Source organism: Caretta caretta, chromosome 7 (genome assembly GCF_965140235.1).
Source record: "Caretta caretta isolate rCarCar2 chromosome 7, rCarCar1.hap1, whole genome shotgun sequence".
Lineage (NCBI taxonomy): Eukaryota > Metazoa > Chordata > Testudines > Cheloniidae > Caretta > Caretta caretta.
The window spans coordinates 59277257-59290479 of NC_134212.1; the positions used below are offsets into that span (position 1 = coordinate 59277257).

Sequence of the window (13223 nt, forward strand, 5' to 3'; positions counted from 1 at the left end):
CTGAGGTTTTTCTGCCTCCTAGTGTAACCCGCGATTATGATGTAGTCTCCCGAAATTCTCTGGTGATGGGTGAGACACAATAGACTGAAGCTCTGCCATGGCTGTGTCAGCTTTCTGGTGTCAGCCTCTGACACATTCCTGGTATTGAACAGTGCTGGGAGCCCACTGGCAGAGCAGCGAGCTACTCAGGCATCAGGGGGTCATGGTCTTGTGCAAAAGCTGTAGCTCAAGGAGCCCTGACAGATAAATAACTCCCCATGGTGGTGGAGTGGTAGCAGATAGAAGGGAAATGAGGAAACCTCTTGAAAAGCCAGCAGGGGGCTGTGGCACCCTGTGTGCACGTCACACTGGACACAGCATGCCAGTTGTTCTTCCCTTCCCATCCATACGCTGGTTTGGGAGTCGTATTGGAGGTAGCTGGAATGTTTTATGGTTGGACCTTTCCAACAGTGGGCCCCATGTACTCAGGGTATCTGTCCTGTAAACGGGCAGCATCCTACCTGCTGGAAGGGGAATGGGCTTTGGCATGTGTTTGGCCATATAAATGCTCCTTTATTTCTGCTTCCAAACAAGGAAAGAATCCTTGCATGTGGCTCACTATGTGTTCTCTGCCTGACAGCCCAGGAAGCAGCTGCAGCAAGGAATGGAGATGCCAGTTGTGTTTTTCAGTCCCTTATGCGGCTATACCGTGGTGGTGGTGTGGCATATGCTCCCTGTGCCCAATTCCATCTTGCTGAAATCATAGAAAGGGCTTCCGCTGAGTTCATTGGGGACTGGATTGGGCTCTCTGCCCAAGGGGGCTCTTACAGCTGGCTGGCTGGTAGCGCTTGTGCTTTGTCATGAGGCACATCTGAAGACCAGAAGATGACAGAAGACAAAGCTCTCCTCTGATAGCTCAGAAGTGGATCTTGACTCAGATGTTCAGCTTTCCCAGAGGTAGGAGCCTGTTTCTAAGGAGAACAAAATGTCTGTCAGGATCCACACAAAGGTCTGGGAGAAGGTTTTTGGCCTAGAGTTTGGGGCTGAGTTGAACAGCATGTTCTTCAACAGCAGAGATGGACAATGAGTGGGCGCTGAGCACCACTTTGCTAGTCTGAATGCCATGTAAAAACATTTTGGATGGAGCATGGAGTTATCTTCCTGAAGGAATCAGTCCAGCTTCATATACAAATCCTTCCATTTCACCAAAGAGGGGAACCAGCAAGCACTGCTCTGCAGAAGCATTAGTGGAGCTCAATAAACATTAATGCATTCTGATTCTGACCTAAGGAAATAGGATCCATTCCCAGTTGGATTTGCTGCTTCTTGGTGACCTTTATCAGACCAAAGCAGTGATTTGCTGAAGTAACACTGAGCATGTCAATGTACTGAGAGTGATAATAAGTAGCAAGACAGACAGGAGACTCGATCTCACACAGCAGCCTATTCTTCTGACCTGACCAGTATGACAATTAACAGCTGATGAGAATAGATCTGTGGTTGTGTGTTGCAGTCATCTCTACTGGCAATTAAAAAAACATATGGATGTCAAATGAGACATATGAAAATTTGCTAAAAGCCCTTAAAAAAAAAAAGGCAGAGGTGCTGTTTGAGTCTTTAAAGGAAATTTATCGAGCATCACTCATGTGAGCACTCAACCCTGGTGCTTTTGCAAACTGTGTCCATTCATTGTAATGACCCCATTTATGCAAAGCAAATATTCTCTTTCCTTAAATGCAAAATCATCAGTGTCAAAATGAAATTGATGCCTATTTGGAAAGCTAACGGCAAAATAAACTTATTTACCGTCCCCCCTAAGCAAGCTTTGTGGCGCAGGGCATTTGCCACAGAAAGATATTTATATTGAACTTTTACATATTGCTTCTCCTCTTTAAAGTTATCTCGGCATTTCCTGCTTTCTGGATGATTTCCCAGGATGAAGCCTCTCAGATGCCAGAAGTGTCACTGCCGGGCCTGGTCTTTGTGACATCACAGAAAGATGCATTCCGTGCTCTTGTCAGTGAACCAGGAAGTACAAAGAATGTATTTCCTAGGGGGAACAACACTTTTTAAAATGTATTCCTGTGCTGAATGTTCCTCGTGATCAGTTTGTAGAGTCGTTCAGTGATGACTGGAGGTGGAGGAGTTGACTCCTTCATTCAAAACCTGTCACACAGTTCATCATTTAACCAATCTTACAGATTAGCTTTATCTCCGCAGTCTGAGTTTGGCCCAGTTTTCCATTTTGTGCTGCAATTACCTTTAGCAGGTCTCTCTCGTGATCAGGTTGTATTTGGGAGCTTGTGTGTGACTCGGTTGTATGGATAGGGGAAGAAGGCTGTGCATTCTCAAAAGATTGTGCTGACTCCCTCACTCCAAGCATACTGAGATCCAGAGAGACAGACAGTGGTTGTTTTAATACCTACTTGCATCTTACCCAGTGGTGCTGCTTTTAGGCCTTTTCTCACTACTTTGCCTTTGGAGGTAGTCCTTGATTTAACCGAAACTAAATGGTTTGCTCTTGTTGCTAACTTTCATAGCAGGGCACTTCACAAAAACTGCACAATTGCACTTTCCAAGTGGTGAATTGCTGCTTATAACGTTGTGGCAATGTCATAATTAGCCACTTTCATGTTTCATGAGTTATGTTTTGATATTTGACACTTCTCACCCCATGAGCATTTACTATTATTATTTATATTACAGTAGCACCTCGAGGACCACAACCAAGATCGGGGCCTATTCTGCTATAGCCTATACACAGGCACATAGGAATAGATTGTGAACCCTCCAGGGTCAGAGACTATCTCAATAGACAAGACAAAGGGAAGTGGGGGACACAGAAGCCCAAAGTTGGGAAGTGACCTGCACAGTAATGACAGAGTGAAGACTAGAACTCAGCTCTCCTAGCTCCTACTCCGGTACTTTCTCCACTATACTGCCTTTTTAAAAAGAAGAAGGTGTGATTTAAAGTGTCATTATCATAGAACCATATAACGGAGGGCTGGAAGGGACTAGGAGAGGTCATCTTGTACAGCCCCCTGCGCTGAGCCAGGACCAAGTAAACCTAGACTGTTCCTGCCAGGTGTTTGTCCAGCCTGTTCTTAATAACCTTCAGTGACGGGGATTCCACACCCCCCATTATAGCATCTATATTCTGTTATAATCTCTGTTCTCATGGGGTAGCATTTTACACTGGTGCAAGTGACCAGGGGTGCTGGAACAATGTGTATAGTGGGGGTGCTGAGAGCCACTGAAACCCTCTATATGATGGAAACCACAGGAGGTGTGGCAGCCCCCCCAGGATCTGTAGTTCCAGCACCTATGTAAATGACTACCCAAGATGCAAAGCAAATGAAGAATCTAGCCCTAAGTCACAGAGTTCAAGGCCATAAGGGACACCCCAGATCATCTAGGCAGCAGTGTCCAATAGAAATTCGATGCTAGCCACGCTTGTGGTTTTGAATTTTTCTTATTAGCTACATTATAAAAAAGCCACAGGCATTAGCCACAATTCAATAGCCTATTAGCCACATGTGGCTAGTGGCGAACGTATTGGACACCGCTGATCTAGAGTGACTTGCCTAAGCAGAGCCAAGAACTGAATCCAGATCTTCCCTATCCAGAGTTAACCACAAGGTTACCCTCCCCCTCTAGCATTGATCTCTTCTTCCTGGGGATGTATGTAGATGCTGTATCCTTCCTTGCTGCCATTCTCATTTGGACTTGTTGGGCTCCCTTTAATTCTATGTTTATACATTAATTTTAAAAAGTCAATTGCAGATGAGAGAAACCAACAGCCAGGTGTCCTGCATGTAGAAGATGGGTTTAGGCAGCATTAATAATGGAGTAGCTGAGGGACAGAGAAGGACCTACCTGGCTGCTCTGTATCAGGGGTATCTTACTGTTCTTATTAAGCTGTTGAATTGTCTCGGATTGCCAGACACAGTTAGTGGGGTGGGAGTGCTAAGGGGTAGATATCTCCCCTCCCATGTGGAAAAGGAGATCAGCTGCTGTGATAGCACAATTTCTTTGGAGTCCTTCAAAACTCTTCTCTGGGCCTGGAATCTGTGTGTGTGCCGAGGGGGTGGGAGTGGTGAAATGGTCTGGGTGGAGGCACATCATCTTCTCTGTTAATGCCATAGCATTCCTTAGCTTATGGTAATACACTCTTTAAGGGGTCCCCAAGGCATCTGAGGTCAGGGTTCAATTCCTCCTTTGGAGCTGCACTGCCAGGGCCTGCAGAGAGATGTGCCTGGGGCACAGAGCTGGACAGATGCATGGGCTGGGGAGATCGGCAGGGTGTGGGGGCAGGTCCTGCAGCCTGTTTTGGGGAGCTGGGAGCCAAATCTTCCTCTCGAGCACCCCCCCTCCCCCGCCAAAGGCTTTACCCTTGAAGGAGGGGAGCTGACCCAGCTGACTTGTCTGGCTTTGAGAGATGTCCATGCAAAGATGTCATAGCATCTGGAGGGCTGCAGGATTGACTTAACATGAGATTCTCTGTGTAGATGCTGTCCCAACTGTAACAGAACAAAAAACCTGCAGGCTGTCTGCACATCATCTCACTGTGCTGCTCTGACCCTGGTGCAGTGTAATGTGCTCTTCACACTCTCTCCATAAAAACCATCCAAACTCTCTGGAATCACCCAAACTCTCAGAAATGTACATTTGCTTAAAAATCAAGCTCCAACTATGGAATCTTCCAAGAAACCCTAGCAAATTATGCAGAAATGTTCTCTTTTTGCTGCGCCTTTCATCCAGAAAGATCCTACCAGGTTTTACTGACTGTATATCAGGACCACTACATCCACCTATCAGGCCAGACTCAGAGGTCTGATGGCACAGCACTACAAAGAATTTAGAACACAGTGTGGAAAAGACAGTATTCAGCCGAGTCTGCAGGAGGATGTTAGGGAAGCAGAATGTAATTCAATGAGTTAGACTTTGGGCAGGACCCCAGAGTTAATACCTCTGCCCTTAACTTTCCAAGAGGTCTTGATTGCCTTGATTACTAATGGTTAAGTCCCCAGTTGTACATCTCTTCCAAAAGGCAGCACTGCTAGCATTCTTAGCACCAGGATGGTTCGATGCTGATTCCGGGGCTGGGAGGGACATCATCGACTGATTCCCCAACAGGAATTACTGCAGCCCAAAGAGACACCTTTCATCCTAGCCCTGACTCCCGCTTAGAGTGTGAGATTCAGTACAAGGTGGAATGGCTGCAAGGCAGTCCCAGCAGCCCTTATCTCAGTGCTGATCTAGACTCTGAAGCTGTGGTGCAAGCCATGCCATTTCTTTAAAAGCTCACTCCAGAACTTCTCAGGAACTGTGCTGGGTGCAGGACCCTCTGGAACAGGAAAGAGCCCCAGGAGCACATGGGTGAAAAAGCAAGGTAGAAATGGTTCATTCAAAGAAGTCAGACAAGCCATCTTTGTATCTATATGGAAGCGAAGTATATACAATTCATATTCATATACAATTCATAGGAAGTGCCTACTTCCTGCTCCCCCTTCTCACCACACATGGATGCTGCAAGCCATAACGTATGGCTTCAGTTGCACTGTGGCATGACAGAGCCCAGTTCTGCAAGCATTCACTCAAGCAGTTCTTACTCATTAATACCAATGGGTAAGCTCCTAATTAGTAAGCTGTTGTGCTAGAGAGGGACTGTGTCTCATGGCTGCAACAGGGGACTCAAGTTCTGGGTTCTTGTCCCAATTCTGGCAGTCCTGGCTTGGTGTGACTTACTCGCTCTGGGTAATATTTTCAAAAGCACGTAAGTGAGTTAGGAGCCTACGTCTCATTGAAAGTCAGTGTGTTAGGCTCCTACAAATGGGATTGTCAAAGGTGCCGGGTGCTTAACTCTCAATAATTTCCAGGGCAGTTAGGCACCATAGCTGCTTTTGAAAATCCCTCTATAAGTGGATCAATGAGATATAGCATCAAATAGTACCTCCCTCAAGGGTGTGTTGGGAAGTTACTCAATGAATGTGTGCAAAGGGCTTTGAGTTCCTTGAATGAGAGGTGCTAGGGGAGTGCAAGATTTATTTGTTTTTTGTGGGTCTATGCCTATCTCATTTTTAAGCCCAAGGGGACCGTATCCTGTCAAAATGAATCCACACTTTGAACCTTTTGAGGCATTTGTCTGTCCCCTAACAAACCGACATCATTTGGAAGGGAGAGAAATTCAACTACCGAGTTTTGAAGTGATGAATTGTTAGAAGGAGGAAGCTGGGACTACTTAAGAATGTCGGGCAAATTACTAGATGACATTTTGCCCTCAGACTTTAATCTGATGCAGAGCTGTGAGCCCTGCTGTGTTCTAATTGAACCTCCAGTTCCCTGACTCATGGTGCAAGTAATATGTGTTAGGAAAATCAATCCATGTATATGGGGAAATGTAGACTGGTTTCCTGCCACCATTAACGTTTTCACTAAAAAAACATTTTACTGGAACTAATATTCCTGAAAACAGCACATTTTATTCAAAACAAGGCAATCTCGATATTGACAGCGCTGCTGTGATAATGAGAACAATCAATTTTTTTGTACTCCATTATGGTTCTATTGGATTTATTTTGGAGTAAACCTATAGTTTCACTTAGCCAAGATCTGTATCTTTTTTATCTTTTTTTCAACTTTACGCAGATTGTAAATAATAATTTGTTTTCATCCCGTGGAAGAGTAAGTGAAAAAACGGCAATAAAAATATAAAAGAGTTATAAACTAGACATTCATTTCCACAGCTCACCCAGTCCTCTTGCTAGAAGAAGAGAAATGTGTATTGTATCCGGAAGGGATCTTATAAGTGTAGTGAGAGAATATACGTTTCTGCTTGTGTAAAGATAAAAGAATAAATCATTGAGATTTAGAGCTAGATTTCTAAAGAGCTTAATTTCCATTGAGACACCAAAATAAGGGGGCAGATTGTCCAGAAGGCTCTGCAGGTTGGGTGCTGGGAGCTGTCTTGAAAATCTGGCCATTAATGTTGCAGTGGGGGCTGCCAGGTGGGTGCTCAGCACTTTTGAAAATCTGACCCTAATTTAGGGTGCCTGAATGGGAGCTGAGCTCAGGCCCTGATAGTGGGCATTGAACATGTCAAATTCCAGCCCTGAGCACTTCAGAATCTAGCCTACATGGTCAAAGATGTGAATCTCCTCTTACTGATACCAGTGTTATACCAGTCTACTTCACAGTGAGCCTGGTGGAGTTATTTCCAATTAACATTGCAAGATCAAGCCCAGAATGTGGACATCAGCTACATTTTCTGCATGTCTGATGTCATCGGAATCTTGCGCATATGCTCAGGGTTCAGCTGATCGCCATATTTGGGGTCGGGAAGGAATTTTCCTCCAGGGCAGATTGGAAGACGCCCTGGGGGTTTTTTGCCTTCCTCTGTAGCATGGGGCACGGGTCACTTGCTGGAGGATTCTCTGCACCTTGAAGTCTTTAAACCATGATTTGAGGACTTCTATAGCTCAGACATAGGTGAGAGGTTTATCACAGGAGTGGGTGGGTGAGATTCTGTGTCCTGCGTTGTACAGGAGGTCAGACTAGATGATCATAATGGTCCCTTCTGACCTTAATATCTATGAATCTATGTCATCATCTGTAATTCTTTACTACATAAAGTTTGTATTAACTATTTCCCTCAACAATATTTAACACATCCAAATGCTTCTCCTGTGAGAAATGCCCCAATCTTACAAAGATTTATGGTGATATATACTATATACAGTTACTCCTACAGAGTCCACTTGGGTCTCTGGGCCTTCCTACATCCTGGCTGGCCTACAAGCTGCTTTAAAAATCAACACAAATTCAGTTTTTTAAAAAGTGCTTAAGAACAACTGAAGGCCTCCATTCAGCAAAGCACTTAAGCGGTGCTTAAAGTTAAGCAGGTGCTGAAGATTTTTACTGGATCAAGGCCTTAATTCATGGTTGTTTCTAAAGCACTGAGTAGGTCACATTAAGAAAAGGAGTACTTGTGGCACCTTAGAGACTAACCAATTTATTTGAGCGTAAGCTTTCGTGAGCTACAGCTCACTTCATCGGATGCATACTGTGGAAAGTATAGAAGATCTTTTTATACACACAAGGCATGAAAAAACAGGTGTTTACCACTACAAAAGGTTTTCTCTCCCCCCACCCCACTCTCCTGCTGGTAATAGGTTATCTAAAGTGATCACTCTCCTTACAGTGTGTATGATAATCAAGGTGGGCCATTTCCAGCACAAATCCAGGGTTTAACAAGAACGTCTGAGGAAGTGGGGGGGAGTAGGAAAAAACAAGGGGAAATAGGTTACCTTGCATAATGACTTAGCCACTCCCAGTCTCTATTCAAGCCTAAGTTAATTGTATCCAATTTGCAGATGAATTCCAATTCAACAGTCTCTTGCTGGAGTCTGGTTTTGAAGTTTTTTTTGTTGTAATATCACAACTTTCATGTCTGTAATCGCGTGACCAGAAAGATTGAAGTATTCTCTGACTGGTTTATGAATGTTATAATTCTTGACATCTGATTTGTGTCCATTTATTCTTTTACGTAGAGACTGTCCAGTTTGACCAATGTACATGGCAGAGGGGCATTGCTGGCACATGATGGCATATATCACGTTGGTGGATGTGCAGGTGAACGAGCCTCTGATAGTGTGGCTGATGTTATTAGGCCCTGTGATGGTGTCCCCTGAATAGCTATGTGGGCACAGTTGGCAACGGGCTTTGTTGCAAGGATAGGTTCCTGGGTTAGTGGTTCTGTTGTGTGGTGTGTGGTTGCTGGTGAGTATTTGCTTCAGGTTGGGGGGCTGTCTGTAGGCAAGGACTGGCCTGTCTCCCAAGATTTGTGAGAGTGTTGGGTCATCCTTCAGGATAGGTTGTAGATCCTTAATAATGCGTTGGAGGGGTTTTAGTTGGGGGCTGAAGGTAACGGCTAGTGGCGTTCTGTTGTTTTCTTTGTTAGGCCTGTCCTGTAGTAGATGACTTTTGGGAACTCTTCTGGCTCTATCAATCTGTTTCTTCACTTCAGCAGGTGGGTATTGTAGTTGTAAGAATGCTTGATAGAGATCTTGTAGGTGTTTGTCTCTGTCTGAGGGGTTGGAGCAAATGCGGTTGTATCATAGAGCTTGGCTGTAGACAATGGATCGTGTGGTGTGGTCAGGGTGAAAGCTGGAAGCATGTAGGTAGGAATAGCGGTCAGTAGGTTTCCGGTATAGGGTGGTGTTTATGTGACCATTGTTTATTAGCACTGTAGTGTCCAGGAACTGGATCTCTTGTGTGGACTGGACCAGGCTGAGGTTGATGGTGGAATGGAAATTGTTGAAATCATGGTGGAATTCCTCAAGGGCTTCTTTTCCATGGGTCCAGATAATGAAGATGTCATCAATATAGCGCAAGTAGAGTAGGGGCATTAGGGGACGAGAGCTGAGGAAGCGTTGTTCTAAGTCAGCCATAAAAATGTTGGCATACTGTGGGGCCATGCGGGTACCCATAGCAGTGCCACTGATTTGAAGGTATACATTGTCCCCAAATGTAAAATAGTTATGGGTAAGGACAAAGTCACAAAGTTCAGCCACCAGGTTAGCCGTGACATTATCGGGGATAGTGTTCTTGACAGCTTGTAGTCCATCTTTGTGTGGAATGTTGGTGTAGAGCGCTTCTACATCCATAGTGGCCAGGATGGTGTTATCAGGAAGATCACCGATGGATTGTAGTTTCCTCAGGAAGACAGTGGTGTCTTGAAGGTAGCTGGGAGTGCTGGTTGCGTAGGGCCTGAGGAGGGAGTCTACATAGCCAGACAATCCTGCTGTCAAGGTGCCAATGCAGGAGAGTGGGGTGGGGGGAGAGAAAATCTTTTGTAGTGGTAAACACCCATTTTTTCATGCTTTGTGTGTATAAAAAGATCTTCTACACTTTCCACAGTATGCATCCGATGAAGTGAGCTGTAGCTCACGAAAGCTTATGCTCAAATAAATTGGTTAGTCTCTAAGGTGCCACAAGTACTCCTTTTCTTTTTGCGAATACAGACTAACACGGCTGTTACTCTGACATAGGTCACATTAGTGTGACTGCCCATGTGCTTAAAGTTAAGCATGTGCTTACATGCTTTGCTGGATCATGCCCTGTGTATCATGGGAGACTTTAACTTCCCAGATATAGACTGGAGGACGAGTGCTAGTAATAATAATAGGGCTCAGATTTTCCTAGATGCGATAGCTGATGGATTCCTTCAGCAAGTAGTTGCTGAACCGACTAGAGGGGATGCCATTTTAGATTTGGTCTTGGTGAGTAATGAGGACCTCATAGAGGAAATGGTTGTAGGGGATAATCTTGGCTCAAGTGATCATGAGCTAATTCAGTTCAAACTGAATGGAAGGATTAACAAAAATAAATCTGCAACTAGGGTTTTTGATTTCAAAAGGGCTGACTTTCAAAAATTAAGGAAATTAGTTAGGGAAGTGGATTGGACTGAAGAATTTATGGGTTTAAAGGTAGAGGAGGCCTGGGATTATTTTAAATTAAAGCTGCAGAAGCTATCGGAAGCCTGCATCCCAAGAAAGGGGAAAAAATTCATAGGCAGGAGTTGTAGACCAAGCTGGATGAGCAAGCATCTTAGAGAGGTAATTAAGAAAAAGCAGAAAGCATATAGGGAGGGATCAGTAAGGAAAGCTACCTTATTGAGGTCAGAATATGTAGGGATAAAGTGAGACAGGCTAAAAGTCAAGTAGAGTTGGACCTTGCAAAGGGAATTAAAACCAATAGTAAAAGGTTCTATAGTCATATAAATAGGAAGAAAACAAAGAAAGAAGAAGTGGGACCGCTAAAAACTGAGGATGGAGTGGAGGTCAAGGATAATCTAGGCATGGCCCAATATCTAAACAAATACTTTGCCTCAGTCTTTAATAAGACTAAAGAGGATCTTAGGGATAATGGTAGCATGATAAATGGGAATGAGGATATGGAGGTAGACATCACCATATCTGAGGTAGAAGCGAAACTCAAACAGCTTAATGGGACTAAATCGGGGGGCCCAGATAATCTTCATCCAAGAATATTAAAAGAATTGGCACAAGAAATTGCAAGCCCATTAGCAAGAATTTTTAATGAATCTGTAAACTCAGGGGTTGTACCGTATGATTGGAGAATTGCTAACATAGTTCCTATTTTTAAGAAAGGGAAAAAAAGTGATCCAAGTAATTATAGGCCTGTTAGTTTGACATCTGTAGTATGCAAGGTCTTGGAAAAAATTTTGAAGGAGAAGGTAGTTAAGGACATTGAAGTCAATGGTAAATGGGACAAAATACAACATGGTTTTACAAAAGGTAGATCGTGCCAAACCAACCTGATCTCCTTCTTTGAGAGAGTAACAGATTTTTTAGATAAAGGAAACGCAGTGGATCTAATTTACTTAGATTTTAGTAAGGCGTTTGATACTGTGCCACATGGGGAATTATTAGTTAAATTGGATAAGATGAGCATCAATAGGAAAATTGAAAGGTGGATAGGGAATTGGTTAAAGGGGAGACTACAACGGGTCCTACTGAAAGGTGAACTGTCAAGTTGGAGGGAGGTTACCAGTGGAGTTCCTGAAGGATCAGTTTTGGGACCAATCTTATTTAATCTTTTTATTACTGACCTCAGCACAAAAAGTGGGAGTGTGCTAATAAAGTTTGCAGATGATACAAAGCTGGGAGGTATTGCTAATTTAGAGAAGGACAGGGATACCCTACAGGAGGATCTGGATGACCTTGTAAACTGGAGTAATAGGAATAGGATGAAATTTAATAGTGAGAAGTGTAAGGTCATGCATTTAGGGATTAATAACAAGAAATTTAGTTATAAGCTAGGGACACATCAACTAGAAGTAACGGAGGAGGAGAAGGACCTTGGAGTATTGGTTGATCATAGGATGACTATGAGCTGCCAATGTGATATGGCTGTGAAAAAAGCTAATGTCATCTTGGGATGCATCAGGAGAGGTATTTCCAGTAGGGATAAGGAGGTTTTAGTACCGTTATATAAGGCACTGGTGAGACCTCACCTGGAATACTGTGTGCAGTTCTGGTCTCCCATGTTTAAGAAGGATGAATTCAAACTGGAACAGGTACAGAGAAGGGCTACTGGGATGATCCGAGGAATGGAAAACTTGTCTTATGAAAGGAGACTCAGGGAGCTTGGCTTGTTTAGCCTAACTAAAAGAAGGTTGAGGGGAGATATGATTGCTCTCTATAAATATATCAGAGGGATAAATATCAGAGAGGGAGAGGAATTATTTAAACTCAGTACCAATGTGGACACAAGAACAAATGGATATAAACTGGCCACTAGGAAATTTAGATTAGAAATTAGACGAAGGTTTCTAACCATCAGAGGAGTGAAGTTTTGGAATAGCCTTCCGAGGGAAGTAGTGGGGGCAAAAGATCTATCTTGCTTTAAGATTAAACTCGATAAGTTTATGGAGGAGATGGTATGATGGGATAACATGGTTTTGGTAATTAAATGTTCATGGTAAATAGGCCCAATGGCCTGTGATGGGTTTTTAGATGGGGTAAGATCCAAGTTACCCGGGAAAGAATTTTCTGTAGTATCTGGCTGATGAATCTTGCCCATATGCTCAGGGTTTAGCTGATCGCCATATTTGGGGTCGGGAAGGAATTTTCCTCCAGGGTAGATTGGAAGGCCCTGGAGGTTTTTCGCCTTCCTCTGTAGCATGGGGCACGGGTCACTTGCTGGAGGATTCTCTGCTCCTTGAGGTCTTCAAACTACAATTTGAGGACTTCAATAGCACAGATATAGGTGTGAGGTCTTTTTTAGGAGTGGTGGGTGAAATTCTGTGGCCTGCGTTGTGCGGGAGGTCGGACTAGATGATCATAATGGTCCCTTCTGGCCTAAATATCTATGAATCGTGAGAGAGCAAGTGGTGTTATCTCTGTCTTATACAGGGGAACTGACTGACTTCTACCTTAGTCCCTTCACAAACATGGTGTTTCTGCAAGAGAGCTTGACCACAGATGACTGAGCAGTAGTCAGATGGGAGAAGATGGCTGGGCTCTCCTGATGCTGAATTTTATGGCACAGCCACTAATGGATTTAATCAAAGCAGTATTGCTGTAGACGCCGATCCTGCAAGCTGCTGCTCTTGGGTGGACCTCTGCAGCTCTCTGGAGCCCATTGAAATCAAGGATCCGCATGGAGCCAGTCTGTGGAGTTAGGGTCTCAGGCACACTGACACCAGCCCTCTCTTTGTT

General features: G+C 44.0%; 1 protein-coding gene across 2 annotated transcripts in view; it reads left to right on the forward strand.

Annotated features, from left to right (window-relative positions):
• Positions 1-13223, forward strand: part of WDFY4 (WDFY family member 4) — a 241499-nt gene that overhangs the window by 62788 nt on the left and 165488 nt on the right. The gene's annotated exons all lie outside the window — the stretch shown is intronic.